The 9,649-nt window shown below is 46.3% G+C and overlaps 1 long non-coding RNA gene across 1 annotated transcript; it reads right to left on the bottom strand.

The window, feature by feature from the left end:
* Window positions 1–530: 530 nt before the first annotated feature.
* On the bottom strand, window positions 531–7,205 carry LOC139176747 (uncharacterized). The gene is made up of 2 exons (XR_011561187.1): window positions 6,300–7,205; window positions 531–3,001 (listed from the first exon to the last, which is right to left on the bottom strand). It is a non-coding gene; the product is annotated as an uncharacterized lncRNA (long non-coding RNA).
* Between the last annotated feature and the right edge of the window lie 2,444 nt (window positions 7,206–9,649).

Here is a 9,649-nt window from a genome sequence, read left to right as displayed (position 1 = left end):
ACTCTGTAACACAACTGAGGTACAAACCCCTGGAATAGATGGCAGGGACGCCTTTTCCTGCGCTATTGCTTCCCTGGAAGCCAGTCTCTGACTTCTGAGATGCAGGAGCTGACGCCTTCTTTATCTCCAGTCTCTGGCAAAACTTGGCACCCAACACCTACAGTCATTTGAACTCTCACAAGCCCCTCGTGAGTTACAATTACTATGTCCAATTTACAGAGTGGGAACAGGGAGGCAGAAGGAGGTGACAGGACTGAGCCCCCACACAAGCCGTGACTGAGAGTTCAAACTGAGAGTTCAAGAATTCGCACCCTTGTCTCTTCAGCTCTGACCTCTGGGCAACTCCCTTGTTCACTTGAGCACAGACCTGCACACACGTGTAACATGTCCAGACCCCACGTCCCCACCAGCCCCCTGTCTAGCCCCGTTCTGAACTTTTCAAAGACAATAAGCTCGAACAGCAATACGTTCAGTCGGTTCCCAAAATAACAAAGGACGCCCGTGGATACATCTGTGACTGACACAACATATTGGCTGGTTTCACTGTTAATTAATGCACAGAGGAATCATTAAATCAGATCAAATTCATTTGAAAAAGGTTCAGCTCTGCTCTCCTCTCCTTCCCATAGTGAGGGCTGTGTGGATGGTCGGGGGGGAAGGGAAAGGGAACAGACACCGCGATTTAATTTTTCAAGTAACACTGTTCAAATAAAAATACATTTGTTCGAATGAGATTGCCCTGAAACAGCGTTTGCATTGATGGCTCTGGGAGTAATTCTATTAAGTCTGAGCAGATTTTTCATCGAGAGGCAGGAAAAGAGGGTGAGAGAGTGAGGGAGGGAAAGGACCGAAAGCCGAGTGTAACCTTATGGAATTGCAAAAATCAAATATTTTAACCCATTTTTATCTCAGGCTTCTCCATGAAAGTTGTTCACTGTTCTGCTGCCTCATGTGGGAGTCAGACACGTCTAAGTCAGCCTTCCCTTTGGTGAGACTGGGCTCTGGGGTTCAGCTGGGCAGGGGGCCACAGCTGGGCCGGCACACCAAGGACTGTGCTGTGCCAGGTAAGCTGGAAATCAGAGTGGCCCTGGGAATTTTTCTCTTCATTGCTCCTGGACAGAAAGGCAGCTTGAGAAACACTTGTGTGTGTGTATATGTGTGTGTGTGTACATGCACACATATATGGGTAAACATATATATGCACGCATACCCACATGCACATGGTCAGTATGCATACATGTATACATACATACACATTTGCATGTATACAGTATGCTGCTGCTAAGTCACTTCAGTCGTGTCCAACTCTGTGCGACCCCATAGATGGCAGCCCACCAGGCTCCCCCGTCCCTGGGATTCTCCAGGCAAGAACACTGGAGTGGGTTGCCATTTCCTTCTCCAATGTATGAAAGTGAAAAGTGAAAGTGAAGTCGCTCAGTCATGTCCGACTCTTAACAACCCCATGGACTGTGGCCTACCAGGCTCCTCCGTCCATGGGACTTTCCAGGCAAGAGTACTGGAGTGGGATGCCATTGCCTTCTTCAATGTATACAGTATACATAGGCACATAAATACATGGATACACACACATGAACATACCTATACACATATAGATATATGTATCACCTTTGGGTGAGACGATGTGTATATATACATATATATACATATTCAACATATATACACATTTACATACACATGTAATTTGCACTCAGTCATGTCTGACTCTGTGACCCCATGGACTGTAACCTGCTAGGCTCCTCTGTTCATGGGATTTCCCAGGCAAGAACACTGGAGTGGGTTGCCATTATGCATAAAACATACATACAGACATAGACATACACACATGAATATACACACATGTATGTACATGCTTCTGTACACATGTATACAATAATCTTTGGAGGAGACGATGTACATGCTCACACATATATGCAATATGTACACATGTGTATGTGTATATACAACGTAAGCAACATCAGGTAGGACTAATACATACACACACATCTTCGCGTAAACGCTGTCAGAGTCTGAAAAAGAAATTCAAGTGTCATGTGCAGAGTGCTTGTCACATACTGGATGCTGTGTCAGGGGCTACACAAACCTTAGCTCAGTCGGTGCTCACACTAACTTGTCAGGTATGTTACATAGAAGGCATTCAGTTCAGTTCAGTTCAGTTCAGTCGCTCAGTCGTGTCCGACTCTTTGCGACCCCATGAATCGCAGCACGCCAGGCCACCCTGCCCATCACCAATTCCCAGAGTTCACTCAGACTGACGTCCATTGAGTCAGTGATGCCATCCAGCCATCTCATCCTCTGTCGTCCCCTTCTCCTCCTGCCCCCAATCCCTCCCAGCATCAGAGTCTTTTCCAATGAGTCAACTCTTCACATGAGGTGGCCAAAGTACTGGAGTTTCAGCTTTAGCATCATTCCTTCCAAAGAAATCCCAGGGCTGATCTCCTTCAGAATGGACTGGTCCAAGGGACTCTCAAGAGTCTTCTCCAACACCACAGTTCAAAAGCATCAGTTCTTCGGTGTTCAGCCTTCTTCACAGTCCAACTCTCACATCCATACATGACCACAGGAAAAACCATAGCCTTGACTAAACGGACCTTTGTTGGCAAAGTAATGTCTCTGCTTTTGAATATGCTATCTAGGTTGGTCATAACTTTCCTTCCAAGGAGTAAGCGTCTTTTAATTTCATGGCTGCAGTCACCATCTGCAGTGATTTTGGAGCCCCCCAAAATAAAGTCTGACACTGTTTCCCCATCTATTTCTCATGAAGTGATGGGACCAGATGCCATGATCTTCGTTTTCTGAATGTTGAGCTTTAAGCCAACTTTTTCACTCTCCACTTTCACTTTCATCAAGAGGCTTTTGAGTTCCTCTTCACTTTCTGCCATAAGGGTGGTGTCATCTGCATATCTGAGGTTATTGATATTTCTTCCAGCAATCTTGATTCCAGCTTGTGTTTCTTACAGTCCAGCGTTTCTCATGATGTACTCTGCATATAAGTTAAATAAGCAGGCATTACTAGCTCCATTTTACAGATGAGCAAACCGAGAGTCACACAGGGGAAGGGAATTTTCCCAAAGCTACAACTGAGTGACTTAACTCTGGTTCTTAATCTGTTATATTTCTGAATCAGTTTACAAAGTCTCAGGAGGTCTTTGAGGAAATCATGAAGTGCCTGTTTTCTCAGCTTTCCCATCTGTTCAATGGGAGGAAGGATTCCTGCTTGTCTCTAAATCAGGAAGCTGAGGGGGAAGCAGGTGGAACTCAGGAACGATCTCCTGATTTCTCCCCCAGCGAAGAGCTGTCCCTTTTTCCTTTGCTAAGTATTAATTTCCTAGGGGTCTGATAACAAATGGCCACCAACTATGTGGCTTTAAAAAAAAAAAACAAAAACTGGACTTCCCTGGTGGTCCAGTGGTTAAGAATCTTTCTGACAATGCATTGGACATGAGTTTGATCTCTGGTCTGAGAAGATTTCACATGTTTCGGGGCAACTAAGCCCATGTGCTACAAATGCTGAGCCCTCGCTGTAGACCCCAGGAGCCTCAACTACTGAAGCCTGGGCCCTAGAGCCCGTGCTGTGCAGCAAGGGACGCCACTGCAATGAGAAGTCTGTGCACCTCAACTGGAGAGTAGCCCCTGCTTGCCACATCTAGAGAAAGGCTGCATGTAGCAATGGCCAAAAATAAATAAAGAAATAGATAAATCTTTCAAAATATATAATTAAAAGAACCCAAAATTTATTCTTCCACATTTCTGCAGGGCAGAAGTCTGAAATTAAGGCATCGGCAGGGTCACGTTCCCTCCAAAGACTCCGGGAGAGAATTCTTCCTCATCTCTTCCAGTTTCTGGTGGCCCCAGGTGTCCCTTTACTTGTGGCTGCATCATTCCACTCCATGCTCCCGTCTTCACATGAGTGTCTTCCCTCTGCATCTTCCCCCTTCCCCTTCTCAGGATACTCGCTATTGGATTTCGGGCCCACCTGACTGACCCACGATGATCTCATCTCAAGACCCTTAACTTAATTTCATCTGCAGAGACCTTTGTTTCTAAATAAGGTCGCATTCACAGGTGGGTAGACACATCGTTGGAGAGCCTGCCATTCAACCCACTGGATTCTCAGAGAATTCTCTTTCCTTTTTCAATCTTCCTTTCCCCATTGCCTATATTACCTTTCAACATACTGTATATATTTTATCTCTTTATTTTTCTTATTGAATGTCTATCACTTCCTACTAAAATATAAGCTCCTGGAAGACACAGAAGGTGGTCTGTGGTGCTCACTGGTGCATCTCAAGAGCTTATAATGGTGCTGGCACTCACTGGACTCTTAAAATGTATCAGCTGCCTTTTATCATTATTAGTTCTTTATGCATCTGTCTCCTTAACTCTAACACAAGGAAAACAAAGCCAGGGCCTCCATCTTCTTTCTCATCGTACCTGATGTTTGACATGCAGGAGATATCCAATTAAACTGTGTGAAACAGTTGCTATCTTCATGGAGCTCTAAGTATCAGACCTCATTGTAAGGACTTTTTGTGTGGTGCATCATTTAATCTTCACAACAGTTCTTTGTGAAGCGTATCATCAGTACACCCATTTTACAGAAGAACAAACTGAGGTCCAGAGAGGTAAAGTCACCTGCCCAAGTCTATCACTGTTGTTTAGTCACTAAGTCACGTCTGACTCTTTTGCGACCCCGTGGTCTGTAGCCCACCAGGCTCCTCTGTTCATGGGATTTCCCAGGCAAGAATACTGGAGTGGGTTGCTAGTTCCTTCTCCAGGGGAGTCTTCCCAACCCAGGGATCACTTCCATAAGTTCTAATATCTATTCTTTAAAAAACAGCATGCGTGCAACTACATATATGCACGCGATGTGAATATATACCCATGCAATCACCTTTGGAGGAGATTATATACAGATACAAACACACATATACATACACAATGTATGCAGACATAAAAATATGTACCCAACATTTGGCCAGTGGGAGGGACAGACGGCTCAGTCATTTCGTGGAAGGTTGATACCCAGGTTGGACTAGCTGATGGGAATCTCCAAGATGAGATAAGTAAACTAGGAAGCCACGCCTTCGCTGTACTGGGCTGTCTGGAGCACATGTACACTTATTTGCTATATGCCACTACTGTTTTCCCAGTGTGGTCCACTAAGCACATTTCTCCAGGTGCCCACCTAGTGGGTGGAATGTACTTTCCTATGGCAGGGCTGCAGTGGCATGTGGCACCCAGAGTAAGTAGAAACTGGAGACCCCTGATGTCACAAGTGACGTTTGAAGTCAGCCACTTCTTTGGACTATGTCAAAAAATGATGCTGAAAAGGGACCTCAAAGAACAATGGAAAGGACTGGGGAGGAAGGGTCTTTGTGGAGGAAAGAGAAACTGGATCCCATGCAAAATTCACCAATAGCAGTCCTCAAGATTAAGATTATTGGGAACTCTCTTTATTGGATGGTTTGGAGACAGCTGCTCAATGTCACACCTCAGGTACTTCCCTTAAGGCAGGTACCAGAGAGGTTTAGAGATAACAGATGCCAGGGAGATGAAGGGAAGATGATCAGTCTTCATGAAGCCCCTACTGTGTGCCAGTCCTGTGGAGAGCTTAGCAACCATTTAACATCATTCACTCTGGTGAATTTTTTAAAGCTCTGCCTGCACATGAGAATGGGCTTCCCAGGTGCCTCAGTGATAAATAATCCATCTACCAATGCAGGAGACGCAAGAGACATGGGTTTGATCCCTGGGTCAGGAAGATCCCCTGGAGAAGGAAATGGCAACTCACTCCAGTATTCTTGCCTGGAGAGTCCCATGGACAGAGGAGCCTGGCGGGCTATGATCCATGGGGCTGCAAAGAGTTGGACATGACTGAGAGCTCACGCACGCACATAAGAACCATCCAAGGAAGTTTTGTAAAGGATACAGGACATCACAGAGCACCGAGCTGAGTCCTGTGATGACCTAGATGGATGGGATGGGGTGGGGTGTGAGGGAGGCTCACGAGGAAGGGGGTATAAGTAAACTTATAGCTGACTCACAATGTTGTCCAGTAGAAACTAACACAACACTGTAAAGCAACTATATTCCAAGAAAAAAAAAAAAGATTCAGGATGCCCAAGACCCAGCGGCAGAGATGCTGGATCCTCTGGCCTTGACCATGCCTCGACAAAGGTCTATTTCAGAAGCACGTCAAATGATTAATATGAGACTGGAGTTAAGAATCAACTGGTTGATTCTTCGCAACAACTCTCCAAGGATCACACTATTTATACCTGCATTTTAGAGACGATGAACCGAGGTTCTGAATGGCTGAGAATCAAAGCCGGGGCCGCACAGCTAGCATGTAACAGAACTGGGATCCGTGCTTGCCTGGGGGTGTCCAACTCCAAAGCTGGTGCTCTTTCTACTGCCGAGGTGGCAGGGCGAGCTGACCCTCCAGACACCTTCTATTTCACTCCCAGTCACGTAGACCTGGAAGGATCAATGCCGTCAGAGTCCAGGTGGACTCTATCCAAACACTCCTGCCCAGAGGAACGAGCTTCAGGGACTCTGCCTTGCACAACCCAGGTTGGACTCCTAAACCCTGAAGTAATGATGGAGGTGGGCTGGATCAAAAGCAGGAGATGAACTCAGGGTCTGCAGTTCATCCTTGTCTTTTTTTTGATCCCAACAATACTCTTTTCCAAGATCTTCAACTGTTGTTGTTGTGGTTTAGTCACTAAGTCGTGTCCAACTATTTTGCAACCCCCATGGACTGCCACCAGGCTCCTCTGTCCATGGGATTCCCCAGGCAAGGATACTGGAGCGACTTGTCATTTCCTCCTCCAGGGGATCTTCCCAAACCAGGGACAAAAGCTGTGTCTCCTGCACTGGCAGGTGGATTCTTTGCCACCGCGCCACCAGGAAAGCCTTCTTCAACTTACTCCGAGAGAAAGAGGAAGCATGCAGGTTCCCACAAGGAGTCTCAGGCTCTTCATGGGGAAAGAGGCTGCTTCATTTTCCTGTCTCTTTACTGCCTTAATTAGCCATTTGGTGACCCGACGGTCTCTTTAATACGCATCCAGCATTGGTCCTGAAATATGGGGGGTGTCTGTTGAACAAGAGTCGGTCAGACTGCCAATACCGCTGTCCAGCAGGCTGATCCAGGCTGGGTGCTGACCTGCAATGAGATCATTGAGTCATCTGTCCTCTTCCCCCAGCCAAAGTGTTGGTGGCGTGTGGAGCACAGCTGAGGTGACAGTGTCGAGGCCGTTGGGCGGCTGACTTCAAACCAGAGGCCCAGCACAACAAACAACAGGGAGAAAACAGAGAAGGCGCTGTCCAAGTTAAACTACAGCAAAGCCAGAGGAAGACCGAAAGTCAACAGGTCAGGACAAGAGGAGGATCTCTGGGACGCTCAGTGGGTGACAGGACCTGGGGTTAACCCTGTCTGCACGGTTGGCCTGTGGGAGCACAGAAATTTCCCATTTACTGAATTATTAGGGTGTGCAACACACCCAGAGAAACAACTACCATAAGGTTTGAGACAGCTGAAAAATCACTGTACTCTAATGAGGTGACATGGCCAAAAAGGCATCAAAATGATCTGGTGGATGCATTAATAAAGGTATACTGACTGCAATAAAGGAGGGGATTCATTCATTTCCCAAGTATTAATTGAGCATTTATTATGTGCCATGGGTTATTCAAGTTGCTGGAGATAGTATAGGAAACAAACAAACAAAAAATACCCACCCCCCCAACAAATCCTTGCTCTTGTGGAGCTTTCAAAGCACTGGAAACAGATATTAAAAGAACAACGACTAAACTGTATTGTATTTTAGAATGTGCAATAAAGAGACATAAACAAAAAGGAGGTGTTATGGAGTTGGGAAGTGTATGTGGTTTTAAATGGGGTTATAAGAAAAGACGTCTATGAGAAGGTGATATTTGAGTAAGAGTCCTGAAAGAGTTGAAAGAGTAAGAGAGAGCGTACACAGATATCAGTGGGAAGAGCCTTCCAGGCAGAGGGAACAGCCAGTGCAAAGGGCCTGAGGTGGGAGTACATGTGGGCTATTTGATGAATTGCAAGGAGGCTATTGAAACAGTTGAGTGAAATGAGGGAGGGGCCGGTGGGAGAAGAAGTTGGAGAAATAATGTAGGCCAGGGTCTGCAGGGCCTTGTGGACCAGGGAGCTGACTTTACCTTCCACTCTGAGGGATGCAGAGAGTTATAGGAGGGTTCTGGCCAGAGGAGTGACATGATCTGATGTAGGTTTCAACAGAATCCCTCTGGCCGCTTTTTGGAGAATAGAATGTAGGAGGCAGAGGCAGAAGTTGGGAGACCAGTTAGGAGATTTCTAGATGGACTTCCCTAAAGTGAGATGGCTGGAAGGATAGTAGTAGTGTCAGTCACTCAGTCGTGTCTGACTCTGCAATCCCATTGGCTGTAACCCGCCAGGCTCCTCTGTCCTTGGGACTCTCCAGGCAAGAATACTGGAATGGGTTGCCATGCCCTTCTCCAGGGGATCTTCCCAACCCAGGGATTGAACCTGGGTCTCTCGCATTGCAGGAAGATTCTTTACCATCGGAGCCACAAGGATATCTGTATCTATATCTGTACATCATCTATGTTTCTCTTTATATGCTCTCTCTATGTATAATTGTATATGAAAATCCAGTGGATAGATGAGATAGATGGATAGACTTCACATATATAGAGAAGTATTTAGATAGTATTTACTTGGAGATTCATCTGTCAATCTATTATTAGGCCAATATATTGATAGATGGATAGATTGATAGATTGATAGATCCATAGTTCAATAGATTGATAGACTTGTGCTGGTGCTCATGCTCAGCTGCTAATTTGTGTCCGACTCTTTGCGACCCCATGGACTGTAGCCCACGAGGCTCCTCTGTCCATGGGGTTCTCCAGGCAAGAATACTGGAATGGGTTGCCATTTCTTTCTCCAGGGGATATTCCCGATCCTGGGATGTAACCTGCATCTCCTGCATTGGCAGGCAGATTCTTTACCACTGAGCCACCTGGGAAGCCCCGCTAGGCTCCATGTATCAGTATAATGATGTTCATAGGAAGAGTAGTGATAGATACATTTGCAGAAGGCTTACTCGGTTCCAAGCATCTGTTAAGTGCTAATTTCTCTGAATTTTCTCAGCCACATGATAACGTTAACATCTTCCTGTCGTAGCTACTCAGGGCCACCCAACAACGAGGCTGGATTTCTACATACTATCTGCATCATGTCCCGTGCAGATGCTCAGAACTTTCTAGAAAATGGACCGTTTGACTCAATGGCCTTACTTCCCTGAGGCCCCTCTTGGTCCCGAATTTCTTCCTCCCTGAACAGGCTGTGCCTTTGGACTCCACGGGTGCCTTTAATCTTATCAAGCCCTTTCCCCTCACTTTGCTAGCTGTCACGTTTGTTATGCTAGGATAAACTTTCGGCCGATGTAGCACATACTCTGGGGTCAATGCCCTGTGTTATCCCAGGGATAGTTCAAATATTTGTGGCCTTGTCAACCTCCATCTCACTGGACGTGTGTCGTGGTGGAGCGGGAGGGGCGCTTTACTCCTGAAGACCAGCATGAGCCAGTGCCCAGTGGGCAAGAGGCCCTTCACG

The sequence above is a fragment of the Bos indicus genome, chromosome 17 (assembly GCF_029378745.1).
Source record: "Bos indicus isolate NIAB-ARS_2022 breed Sahiwal x Tharparkar chromosome 17, NIAB-ARS_B.indTharparkar_mat_pri_1.0, whole genome shotgun sequence".
Lineage (NCBI taxonomy): Eukaryota > Metazoa > Chordata > Mammalia > Artiodactyla > Bovidae > Bos > Bos indicus.
This window is presented reverse-complemented; position numbering and strand designations above follow the sequence as displayed.